Below are 13,859 nucleotides of genomic sequence, written 5' to 3' on the forward strand. Positions count from 1 at the left end.
TAGGATATGATGAGATGCCCTTATCAGGAGCCCCTTTGGAGCTCTGCAAAGTCTGTGTATTTTTAAGTAAACAGCAAACTAGTCCCAGAATGTAGCTTCTTTGGGACTAAAGCAACATTTGCATCAAACAAGAGAGCAGATGCCAGACCCAAGTGGTCTACTGCCCCTAATTGGGCTCTATGTCCTTGTCTCTCCTCTTCCTCTCTCTCCCCAGCCTCCACATCATTCTATTGTCAGGACTCCTCTATAGCTTCCCCAGGACCTGGGCTGAGTTATAGGATAGGAAGCTGCTCATGGCCTCCAGCTTTCTGCCTTCCATCTGCTTTGTGTTTGGCTCTGCAGACCAGTGCCAGGAGGCTCGCAGGTGGAAGAGATTGGAGATTGGAACTTTTGATCTGCTTATTCCTCAAAGTCTTCAAAGCCCTGACCTATATGTCTACCATGTCCAGGATCTCCAACAAGGCCCTGGAGGGGAATGGCAGGGAATGAGGAATGTAGAAGTCTGATTCCAATGAGAGTAGGTAGGGTGCTGGGTGGCCCAGTAGGTAAGGCCTCTTGATGTAGGCTCAGGTCCTGATCTCCAGGTCTTGAGATTGAGTCCCATGTCAGCTCCACACTCAGTATGGAGGCTGCTTGAGGTAAGATCTCTTTCCCTCTCCCCTCTCACTTGTGCTCTCTCTCTCAAATAAATAAATAAAATTCTTTTTAAAAAGTGAGAATCAGGACACCTAGGTGGCTCAGTAGGCTAGGCGTCTGGCCTTTGGCTCAGGTCATGATCTCAGGGTCCTGGGATTGAGCCCTGCATCGGGGTCCCTGCTCAGCAGAGTCTGCTTCTTCCTCTCCTTCTGACCTGCCTCCTTGCTTGTGTTCTCTCTCCCTCTCTGTCTGTCAAATAAATAAAATCTTTTTTTTTTTTTAAATGAGAGTACGCAGGGATGCCTGGGTGGCTCAGCAGTTGAACGTCTGCATTGAGCTCAGGGAGTGATCCTGGGTCCGGGGATCGAGTACAGCATCAGGCTCCCTACAGGGATCCTGCTTCTCCCTCTGTCTATGTCTCTGCCTCTCTTCATGTGTCTCTCTCATGAATAAACAAAATAAAAATCTTTTAAAATAGATAGATGATAGATAGATAGATAGATAGATAGATAGATAGATAGATAATAGATAAAAATCAGAGTAGGCAGCTGAGCAGTGCTACTGTCTCTGACTCCAGGGCTAAAAGCCTCTTCTTCTCATCCATCCATGAATCATGAATCATGACTCCCATTTCCTGGAAAGTCATAGCCCCCACACGCCCATCATAAGAACTTGGAAAGAGATGTCCTCAAAGACAACCCTTCTCATATTCATGTTAAGAGCCCCCTTCCCATTTCCCCCTTCGCTGTAATATACCAAACCTTAAATTTTCAGCTTCAAGATCAGTCATGTTCAAAGTGTCTACATCTTTCCAAACTTGGAGAAAACTGCTCCAAGGGAAGATCCCTAAGGCAAACCTCCCATCATGGCCAAACCCTGGACCATTAGAAGTTTTCATGGAACCTCTGAGTCAACCAATATTTGACTTGGACTCTATTTGCAGGAATTTTCTATCTTTAAAGGTTAGACAGAGAGAGAAATTCCCTAGTCGAACCCAGTGATCTTCAATATTTGGGTTGTCTGCTTGATTTCTCTTCCCTAAAAGGAAAAAGGCAATGACCTAAGACCCCAAACAAGGCCTGATAGTGAGGGACTTGGCCGCAGCAAGGATGGTAGAATAAAAGCCATGATCCTAAATGCATTGCATATTCTGAATATGCGGACTTACATATACATTCTTGAGGGCCAGAAGCAAAAAAAGAAAATCATATGTTGCTTTTCAGATATGCAATCTTGGGTACATTGCTTATTTTCTCCGTGCCTTGGATTCCCCGTATGGGAGAACAAAAATCATAGAAACCTCCCAGAGATGCAATGAGAAGTAAGGGCTAATAGCAAAGTGCTATATGGATGTCAATAACAACAACAATGGAAAAAAAAAAAAAAACTGAGGCCCTCAAGAGGGGAGGTCAGGGTGAAGCACTAGGAAAGAAGTAGTTACCCAGAGAGCAATGATAAGGAAGAGCAGATGACCTGGGGTAGCTGGCTTAGCCCAGGTCATCTGCACTTCCTGCCCTTGAGATAATACAGCCTCTCCTTCTCACCTGTCCATAAGGTTTCTCTACTCCAAATGCTCCTTGTCCTTCTCACAAAAGACACAGGCTCCGCTCAGCATATGTTTGTTCCCCACAAATGGCTGCCAGTCTGAGAGTGCTCACCCCTCCCAGAACTTGGGGATTTGTATGGATTATAGTTTTGATGACTGATGCTGCCCTAGACGTCAGGAAGATGAACACAACTGGCAAGAGATAAAGGATCCTTCTCATTTCTCAACAGCCACCAGCCTGCCCCATAGTCCTTTCCTGCTCAGGACCTGCTGCCTGTCTCAACAGAAATATAGTGACCAGACCAAGGGATGTGATATTCCCACTCTGCTTAGAACTGATGCAATCACATGTTATAATTTCTGTTCCATTCTGGGCTCTTCATTTTATGGAAATATTAACTAAGGAACGAAGAGCAAGATGGGGAAAGATCTGGAAATCTGGTCTCAGGAGAAACAAATGAAGCAATTGGGAATGTGTATCACTCTAGAGAAGGAAAGAACTAGGGACACACATGAGAGCTGTTTTCAAATATTTGGAGGAGTAGCATGTGGAAAAGGAATTCAGAATCATTCTGTTGACTCCAAAAGGTGGCAAAATAAGATCAATGGGTGCAAGTCCTAAAGAGATGAGCTCCTAGTCTATATAAAGAAATATTTCCTGGGACACCTGGGTGGCTCAGCAGTTGAGCTTCTGCCTTTGGCTCAGGGCATGATACTGGAGTCCTGGGATGGAGTCCCACATCAAGCCTCCTGCAGGGAGCCTGCTTCTTCCTCTGCCTGTGTCTCTGCCTCTTTCTCTGTGTCTCTCATGAATAAATAAATAAATATTAAAAAAAAAAAAAGAAAAAGAAAAAAGAATAAAGTCTATACAGCCACCCCCATCTCCAAGCTTTTCATTGTTCTTTTGCCTTGATTTGCCCCACCCTCATTCTCTAAGGCCTACTGAGGTGGGCTTTAGTGAGGCTGAGAAAAGAGGGAAATTCTCAACAATCATCAACTTCAGCATGTGTAGGTCTCCTGAAATTCACTCACCTGATGAGAAATTAAAGGCTCGTGGACTGTGTTAGGGGTGGGGGGAGTGCATGGGAAAAGACAGAAGGGAAGAGAAGAGAGGGAGGCAACGCAGATTCCTCAGTTCTCTCTATGAGCTAAGAAGCAGCTAGATGGTTATCAAAATATCCAAAGGCAGTACCAATCCGAAAGCTGGAGTACAATCTCATGTGGGGGCAGGAACCTCTCTCCACATCTGCCAAAGGCCAGGAGAGAACACCTCTCCCTGCTACTAGAAGCAGATTTACAAGTAACTTACTCCTCCTCTGTCTCCATTCCTTAAACAACAAAACTCCTCCATCAAGCTTACAGTTGTGGGGACTGTGTGTGTGTGTGTATGTGTGTACGTGTTAGGAGAGGGGGAGAGGCCTTTCTCTCCAGGCACACCTAGGATGGAAACACCCGCTTTTCAGACCATCAGGGACCTGTGAAATTTTCTCTCCCTCTCCCAAACCAGGGCTTCAGACCTTACTGGTGAGTGGACCCTGTAACTCAGGAAACTGCTCCCAGTCCCAGACTGAGGTGGGAAGGGATGCTGAGGGTGCCTAGTCAGACCCTCTGTGACAGCAGGAAAATTCTCTGCACCTTAAACCCTGCCTTGGTTGAAAGGAGAGGGTAGAAAGCTTCAGGCTTCCTGCCTAGGCTTCAACTGACTTAAGAGAAGAATCTGAGTTATGTCTCAGCAACTGAGCAAACATTTACACTTGTCACCAAAAATAAATTTGAAAACTAAATTTAAAAGATCTGGAGAGATGGAAAAAAAGAGAATCAGGTCTTTTCTTGTTTTCCAAAGGAGGAATCTGACATTCAGCTCAGCTCAGCACCTGGCCAACCCAGAAGACATAAGAGCAAGAGGTTTGTGTACTGACTAAATTAAATTCAAACCTAGGATCCTATTTCCCACCCCACCTTGGAGATTTGTGTAAAAGAGAGCTGGAGGAAGAAAAGGAAAAAAGTAAAATGTGCTTTATATTTTTTCCAGCCACCTATATCCATTTGACTTAGAAAGTAATAAAGAGGCAGAAGAAAGAGCCATATCTGTTGTAGATAAGCCTCTCATTAAAAAGAGGAATTTTTTAAAATGGGATTTTCTCTAGGGAAATAGAGGAGTTTTTCATAAAGGCAGAATTTGGGGACACATTCGGATTATTTTTGTTAAATTTATACACAACGCACACTTGAAAGTCTGATTTTTTTTTTCCAAATAGTTTAGGATGTTGAAGAACACAAAGCTGGGGTTGGTAATAGGCACTAACTGGGTGCTATTTTCCTTTTATTTTCGTATCCATCCCTTTGTTCCTCATTATTAAATTCTAGAGATAAACACAAGCTCTTTTTCTTAGTCGAGGCAGGAAGATGCAGATAAAGTCTACTAAACTGTGGGTCCCAACACCTAAATGAAAACCAAGGAAAAAGTCAGCTTTGCAGATGTTCAGTATCCAATGAAGATAATGTAAGAGCTTGGCCACGTTTGGGATTGTTTGTTTTGCTTTGTCTTCATTTTTGCTTTCCCTCTGAGTGCTTAGCCACAGGCCACCAAACTTGAAGAGCTGATTAATTTTCTACCTATTTCCTTTTCGTTTCCATTCTGGGAATTCTGGAAAGATAAATTTGATTGAGGAATTTTTAGCAAAAGGCCCTCCTCCTTTTCACCTGTATACGGAGAACCCTTCTGTTTTCCACTCACACTTCTCAGAAGTGCTGCTTTGCACCACTGACAGTCAAAATACAAACTCAGGGGTGCCTGGGTGGCTCAGTGGTTGAGCATCTGCCTTTGGCCCAGGGCGTGATCCCAGGGTCCTGGGACCGAGTCCCACATCGGGCTCCCTGAGGGGAACCTGCTTCTTCCTCTGCCTGTGTCTCTGTCTCTCTCTCTCTCTGCATCTCTCATGAATAAATAAATAAATTTTTAAAAAAATACAAATTCAAAGGAGTGGGAGAGAAAGAGAATGTTTCCACGCAAGTTAACAATACCTGTCTCCAGGGAGCCCGACTTCTCCAGCTGTTGCAGCCACGTCTGTGAAGCTGTGTACTGGATTTTTGATTGAGAACACGAGTAACAGTGCTTGTTTATACATCGGTCTGCAAATGAGGAGGGGAGGCCGGGGACACTGCGGGAATATATCAAGGTGTAGATTTCAATAGGTTTTGAGATGTTCGCACCATAGGTGGGAGCCTGCAAGCATGCAGGCCCTTTCAAAGGCATCTTTGCATTTCCCTCATTTCCAATGCGCCTAAATTACTGAATTTGAATAGCTGAATAGAGACCCCCTGATGGATTCAGCACTTGCTTCCCCCCCCCACCCCCCATCCTCTGGGGAAGACTCTGCCTTTGTGGCTTCAGTCCCTAGGGTAGGATCTCTCCTGTCAAATCCCAAAGGTGGGGATTGAACAGTGAGTTCCGGAAGCTGACGGAGTGTAAATAGGAGAAACTGGAGGTGGTGGAGGGGGAAGGAAGAGTCAGGGCTGAAGAAGAAAGTGGGTTAGCTCTTCCACCACCTACCAGCCTGTGTCTGCTTACATACAGCTGGAAGACTTTTCCCCTAAATAACCTGTTATCTAGATTTTGCCTCTTCAGACTCCCCATCCTAAAAGACAAGAACACCTGGCAGAGCCTGCAGCCAATCCGAAATGGGGAACCAGAGAACCCTGGCGGAAGCCCTGGCCCTTTGCGTTCCTGCAGGTGGCTGCCCAGGAAGTCCCTTCTCTCAGCTTTGTTCCTACTGATCTAGAAACCTAGCCCCAGGTGGAGCAGAGGGTGCAGGGGACCTTTCCTTTTCCTTGACAGTTTTCCTTTTATTTTAGATTCAGTGTTAACTTTAGATTTCTATTTCTTTATTTGACAGAGAAAGAGAGTGAGCACAAGCAAGGGGAGTGGCAGGGAGAGAGAGAGGGAGAAACAGGCTCCCCTCTGAGCAGGGAGCCCAATGCAGGACTCAATCCCAGAACCCTGGGATCATGACCTGAGCCGAAGGCAGATGCTTAAAACGACTGAGCCACCCAGGCGTCCCTCCTTCCCTTTTCCTGACTTGTCAGGTTCCTCTTTCTGTGATCAGGATCCATGTGTGTAGATCTATGGTAGTAGTAAGCAAAAGGATGTCATTAATTGCCAGCAATTTCCAGCGATGGCTACTGACCAGGCTAGACTGGGTGATGCTCCTGAGGGCTCTTGGAAACTTCCAGCAGGTGGCCATCTCTCGCTATCTCCTTTCAGACTCAACAAGTCCATACACTGCCCTGTGCCAAGTCACCATATTGGCCTTAGAAGAGGAAGACAACCCAAACATTTTTAGAAAAGATGAAAGGAAACCTAGGTCCATTCGTGTATGGATGACCCTAGATTGTGTGGGGTTGAGTTGGGAGATGGAGAGGGAAAAGAAAGGCTTATCTGTGACAGGAGCACCTCACCAGGATCTCCTCAGCAAGATCTCCTCACCTGGATCATTCTGCAGAAGGATGGCTGCTCCGTCCCTCTTCTACCCACATTTCTATCAACCTAAACACCCAGGGGTGCCTTGCTGGCTCAGTCTCTAGAGCACGTTACTCTTGATCTTGGGTCGTGAGTAAGTTCGAACCCTATGTTGGGGGTAGAGATTACTTAAAAAAAAAAAAAAAAAAAAACCTGGGATGCCTGGGTAGCTCAGCTGTTGAGCTTCTGCCTTTGGCTCAGGGCCTGATCCCGGATTTCCGGGATCAAGTCCCACAACATGCTCCTTGCATGGAGTCTGCTTCACCTCCCTCTGCCTGTGTCTCTGCCTCTCTTTCTATCTCTCATGAATAAATAAATAAAATCTTAAAAAAAAAAAACAGCTGAGCCTTTAAATCCCTTACATTTCCAGAGTTGAGTATTTTCTTGAGTTTACACCTGCTAACCTAAAGAAGCCCCAAACAAAACCTCTGCGGGTGAGCCCTGGGAACAGACTTGCCCTGAAGCTAGGAAGTCAACTTACTGTCATTTGCCAGAGATAGACACCTTCAACGGACAACAAAGATGGTAGAGGAAGAAAATGCTTCTCGATCCCCCTCCCTACTTTCATTACCTCCATAGTAGTACACTGATGATGATAATACTCTTGGACTAATCAAACATTGGAAACTGATATCCTTTCAGGACACCAATTTTGGGATGGCCTCCTTCTAGACAGGAGCAGTTAGCTTCAATCTTCACTTACTCCCATAGGGCTCCCTGCATGGAGCCTGCTTCTCTCTCTGCCTATGTCTCTGCCTCTCTCTCTGTGTCTCTCATGAATAAATAAATACAATCTTTAAAAAAAAATCTTCACTTACTCCACAAATATTTACTGAGCATCTGCTATGTGCCAGACACACAGAAATAGAGCAATCAACAAAACAGACAAAATCTCAGCCTTCATGGACCTTACATTCTAGAATGTTAGAATGCTAGAATGTTACATTCTAACATTCTTACATTCTCTAACAGAATGTTAGAGACTGTTTTCATATATGGTTGCTGAGAATTGTGTCACCTCTTTATTATATGAGCTCTTTTAGTGTCTTTGGGAAAAAAGCGCAGGCTATTACAAGTTTGCAAGTGTCTCTATGATTAAATATAATCTATAATACTAATAACGTGCAGATACATGACCCTTTGCAGCCCTGGATCATCTCCAAGACCCAATAGTTTCATTTTAGTCAATTTCCACTCCTTCTCTCAAAAGAAGGAGAATCATTTGCTGAGTCGTCTCTCCTCTGGGAGGCCCCGACTGCTTGCTGGTCCAACAAGAGTGGAGAGACCAGGGCATGACCCCACGACCGGGGCCCTTCCCCCGCCCTTCTGGCCACAGCAATCCCCTGGACAGCCGGCTCCGCCAGGGCTGGGGGTGGGGGGCTGCTAGCCATTTTAGGGCTGAACTCTCCATGAACCAGGAAGGGAAGGGGCGGCAGCAGAGCAGAGCCAGCAGGAGCAGGCTAGGGAGGCCAGGCTTCTGGGCAAACCTCTCTGGCTGGGTAAATATTGAGCTGCCTCATCTCCATGGTGGGGGTTGAAACAGAGCTGTCACACCAGAGTAAACTGAAGGGAGCTTCAGGCCCCTGAGGAGCAGAGTGCACATGCTTTGTGGGACTCCCTCCCTCCTAGGTTCCCTTCCAGGCAGAAAGGACTGCAAGGCTCAGAATCATCTGGACTCAGGCCAGTGATTTTGAGAGCTTAGAGGAAATGGACTGGGGGTAGGAAGAGAAAGAGTGATTTTAATTAGCTCTAACTGGGCCAGTAGACTATATCCAACAGGATGTTTCCCCCACCCCACCCTCCCATCCTCCTATCCCCATTAAGTTTTAACATTCTTTCTTACTTAGGTCTTCTTCTAGCCTCAGATGAAAGGATGAGTCAAGCTGCAGTGGGATAATTCAATTTATATGAAAGACTGGGAAAGCAGGCCCAGAGAGATTAGGTGCTTTACCTGAGGACACACAGGAGTCTCCTGATGAGTAAACTTGGGTCCCCTGACTTCTTACAAAATGCTTTCTTCTCTGGAGTATCTGCTCCATCTATTTCCTGATGTGAAGAACAACAGTGGACAGGCGCCAGGAGGCCTTTAAGCCTCTCTCTTCTCCCAAGAAGGGACATAAAATATTTCTCATCTCCAACTCCTGTCCCACCCAGGATTCACTCTATTGTGTAAAGCACTTAGAGAGCCAAGGAAACAGCAAAAGCTGAAGCATCTGGAATATTGTGATTGAGTCATGCAAAGGAGGTCGTTCAAAGAGGATGCCTGGGTGGCTCAGAGTTTTGGCGCCTGCCTTTGGCCCAGGGCCCAATCCTGGAGTCCTGGGATGGAGTCCCACATTGGACTCCCTGCATGGAGCCTGCTTCTCTCTCTCTGCCTGTGTCTCTGCCTCTCTCTCTAGCTCTCATTAATAAATAAAATACTTTTTTAAAAGGAGGTCATTCAAGGGAGTTCTTAGAGTCAGGACTGAATCATCAGAAAAGAAAAAAAGAGGGACGTCTGTAGTTCAGTGGTTGGGAGTCTGCCTTTGGCTCAGGGTGTGATTCTGGGGTCCAAGATCCAGTCTCACATTGGGCTCCCCACAGGGAGCCTGCTTCTCCCTCTGCCTGTGTCTCTGCTTTTCTCTTTCTGTGTCTTTCATGAATAAATGAATGAAATCTTAAAGAAAAAAAAAAGGAAAGAAAGAAAGAAAGAAAGAAATAGAAAAAGAACAGAACAGGAAAGAAAAAAGAGAAAATAAAAATCTGGTGCAACTCCAAGGGGTGCCAGTCTCATGGACAATAATAAGAATGCTCCCAGACTTATGCAATGAGGCTGTCCTGCCAAGAGCATGTCTTATCATGACCCTGTACCGGTATTCTGTGGGGCTACCCTGAATCCAAATTATTTGTTCCAAATTATTTTATTCCCTAACAGCAAGTAGCATGGTTATAGTACTAGTTGGGCCTGTGGCTACAGTGCAAGAGGGCCAGGGCTGGAGGTTGTCTGCTTCCATCACGCCAAGACCAAGAACAACTCAGTGTAAGAAAGTAAGAGAAGGGCAGCCCCAGTGGCTCAGTGGTTTAGTGCTGCCATCAACCCAGGGCAGGATCCTGGAGACCTGGATCCTATGTCGGGCTCCCTGCAGGGAGCCTGCTTCTCCCTCTGCCTGTGTGTCTGCCTCTCTGTGTGTGTCTCTCATGGATAAATAAATAAAATCTTAAAAAAAAAAAAAATGGGATCCCTGGGTGGTGCAGCGGTTTGGCGCCAGCCTTTGGCCCAGGGCCCAATCCTGGAGACCCGGGATCGAATCCCATGTCGGGCTCCCGGTGCATGGAGCCTGCTTCTCCCTCTGCCTATGTCTCTGCCTCTCTCTCTGTGTGTGTGTGTGACTATCATAAATAAATAAAAAAAATTTTAAAAATAAAAAAAAGAAAGAAAAATGTCTTATGTGAATATATATATGACAGAAAATCTCTACTGAATGCCCTACCAGGCAGTGTTCTAAGCAGGTCTCCTATATCTCATTTATTTTTCCACATCCCCCATTTTATATCTGAAGAGATGGAAACACAGGAGAACTGAGTAACTGGCATAAGCTTACCCAGCCAGTAAGAGGGGACACACTAACAATTGAGTCACACTTTAGAACCCTTGCCCTCCACCACTCTAAGTCAGGAACTCAGCATGTCTGCCTCCAGAACTACCCATCCATCCTCCCATGGTAGAGAAGGAAAGAAAGTGCAGGAGGCCCAGATCATTCTTCCCCTCCACAGGTGAGTGCAGAGGCCTGAAGGGAACAAGGGAGCTCCTTCTCAGGCTCAAAGAAGGGAATCCCTTCTGTAGCTCCATAATCTGCCACTAGTCCCATATGCCTATCAGGGATCAAACAAGCTAGGAGTGCGAGAATCAGAGTGTGTGTGCGCCAAAAAGTCCAGATGTGCCCTGGAATAGATTAGGGACCTATTAGAAGTGGGAGAGGACCTGTCTCCCTTAATAATGAGAATTATTATTATACCTCAAATTTCTTTATTAGGGATTGTTTCAAGTATTTTACACATATTTTTAAAATATTGTATTTATTTGTCAAAGAGAGCACACAAGCAGGGGGAGCAGCAGAGGGAGAGGGAAAAGCAGGCTTCTCTCTGAGCAGAGAGCCAGATGCAAGACTCAATCCCAGCACCCCAGGATCATGACCTGAACCAAAGGCAGATGCTTAATTGACTGAGCCACCCAGCTGTCCCAGTATTTTACACATATTAACTAATTTAATCCCAACATCAACCTTAAGAAGATAGGTACTCTTCCGATTGCCATTTTGTAGGTAGTGAAACTGATCACAGGGAATTAGAGAACTTGCCCAAGGCCATCAGGTGGTGATAAGGCAGGATCTGAAGGAGTTGAACCCAGTTATCCTGGATGTTTCCCCAAATCCTCAGTCTTCCTTTCAGGCTCATCTGGATCCGCACCCCTGCCCTCATCTCAATCCTCCCAAAGATGCCCCTAGCCTCCCTATCCCAATGCCCTTCCAGCAGCCCAGGGCTATGGGTGCAAGGAATGTTCATAACAAAGAAACTAACTTAAAAGTAAGGAGATCTTCAGGGTTTTTTAAATCTCTTTTTCTTGTCTCTCTTGTCCAGGAGATCAAAGGGCCTCACGTTGAGAGAACAAACGCTGAAGAAAAAGGCAAATGAAAGAAGAAAAGTTCACACTTCAGGCTGAGAAACAGATGGTGCAGAGGGTTGGGTGGAGTGGAGGCCCGACTGCCCCCCACCAGAGGGGGAGGGGTGAGGAGATGCTCCTCAGAAACCTTGACAGACTTGCAACCAGCCCTGAGAAGAATTCTCTGAAGACTCAAGGGGAAAAAAAATTCTCTTAAGATTTTAATTTTCAAAACAGGAGATTCATCTTGAGATGTTCATGGTATAAATGGAGGTGTGGGGTGGGAAGGGTTTTCCAGTTCTGTGGAAAATGCATGATCAGATTTCCTGGTGAATATAATTCCCCTCTTCTCCCTCCATGAAAAATCCACCTTTCTGAAAGCCGCAGTAGAATCTCTGAGTGAAGCAGTTTGGCATCTATTCTGGAAAGTTGAACAATGAAAACCATCAACTCAATTCAAGAGCAGCAAAATGTGTGTGTGTGTGTGTGTGTGTGTGTGTGTGTGTGTGTTTTGCCATCCTCTCCCTGGTCGATTAGGATGGGATAGGAAAATGCAATGATCCTTTTCTTTCTCCAACTAAATGCCTGCCGTGTAGACCCATCTGGAGTCTGAGGTTCAAAAAGTGGGATTTAGGAGAGCACAAAGTGGGAAAGAGGGCAAGATCTTTGCATCTAAGGAAATGGGAGATTTGGACTTATTGTGGAGTATTTTGAGCCAGCCCCTCTGTTAACAGAGAATTGATCTGCCCCTCACCCTTCCCTGGGGGAATCTCGTGGCTCCTTCTGCTCTGACCAAAATCAAACGGGCGAGCCTTCCCCTTTCCTCCTGTCCCTTTTATCACACTTCCCCCAGGACCTGTCAGCCCCAGTCCGAGGCCCAACTCCACCACCCTTGTAGTCCTGCCCTAACCACTGCTCCTTCTTCTTCCCTACATGCCTGCCCATTTGCTGGTCCAAAGGTTGGAAGATCCACAAACACCCCAATCGGAAGGCTCCACAGACTTGCAGTAAATGGCTTCAAGCAAAGGGAGTCTTGTTTCCATAGACACGTGCTCTCTCCCCTCTGTCAAGGTGACCCTTTTAGGGAAGCCAACCTTGGTGGCAATTTCAATTCAACGCAGAGAAGCAGTTAATAGATTTTTTTTTCCAAGACAGAGGGCAAGACAGCGGCCTCTGGGAAAGCTAGGCTTTCTCTAGCAAACACGCTTGCCTTCCTCTCCACCTGGGCTGTGCAATTACTGATAACGTTGCCTCTCCTATAATGGCACCGTTTTCATTAGGAAGCAAATGCTGAGCGCTTCTTACCTACACTCTAGTCCTTTTGGCCACCTCCCTTCCTTTTAGGCCAAGAATTAAACAGATGGGGTGGCTAGGAGCCCCCTTGCTCTCGCGCCACCCCCACATCCCCCCACCCCACCCCACCCCACCCCCTCAGCTGTCAGGGCTCGGGGCCTTTGGACTCCCCGGTAACCGGAATCAATAACCGGGTGGGAGCCCGCAGGCCCGTGTCAGCTCGATGGCACCGCGGGGCTAGTGAGCGACGGCGGTTTGTCGGCCGTCGCAGAGCTTCCTGAGCCCCGGCCCCCCGCCTCCGCCGACCAAAGGTTTGTCAGTGGGACCGGCCGGAGACAATAGCTGCCCCCGCGGGCTCGCTGTTGGCTTGTTTGGAAAGCCCAGAGGCACTTGGAGGTAAAAAGGTCAGCGCGGGGATGGGGTCACCCCGGCCCCCTCTGCCCCCCAGGCTCCCAGCATCTCCCGGGGCCCTGGGCGGCTCCCTGCCAGGCTCCCGCGCCCTCCCACCCGCCTCGGCCGCCTCCCCGCTGCGGTCCAGCGCCCCGAGCCCGGGACGTTCACCTTGAGCTCGGGGATGGCCCCTTGGCGGCGGGTGGGCGGGCCGGCGGGGCCACCGTCTGCCAGCTACCCTGACCTCCTGTGTCCCCACGTCCCGGTCCCCGCTGCTTCGGGGAAGGGCGCTGCGGGCAGGCTGGAGGGGGCGGGGCGGGGTGGAGGGGTAATCTGTGTGCCCGGCCGCACTTTGTCAGGGACCCATCCTCTGACGTTCTCTGAGCAAGAATTGGCGGGGACTGGGCACACTGCACACCTTGCCTACCCCACAATCACCCCATCAGCATTTAGGGAGGGCCCACTCTAGGCCAGGCCTGGGGAGAGAGCAGGGGGAGGAGGTAGAGGGCCCTTGCCTTCTCCCACACTTCCTCCTCTTTTTAACACCTTTGCTGTTCTCTCCAAATAAGCTGTCTTCTCTCTTTTCCTGCCTTCCTCTCTCAGGACCCTCTCTGGACTATCCCCCTCCCCCCTCCATCTTTTCCCTTCTCTCTTTCCTGGTTCCTCCAGTGATGTAAGGATGGCCACTGTCAGACGTGGAAGCTGGGCTCAGTTCTGCTTAGGACACTCCCAGTAAGTCCTTCTGTTTATCCAGTTGAGTGTTTACAGCTCACATCTCTCCGCCCCAACCAGCATTCACCAACTCTTCCCCCATCTCTCCCCAGGGCTCTTGGAGT

This window comes from Vulpes vulpes, chromosome 2 (genome assembly GCF_048418805.1).
Source record: "Vulpes vulpes isolate BD-2025 chromosome 2, VulVul3, whole genome shotgun sequence".
Classification (NCBI taxonomy): Eukaryota; Metazoa; Chordata; class Mammalia; order Carnivora; family Canidae; genus Vulpes; species Vulpes vulpes.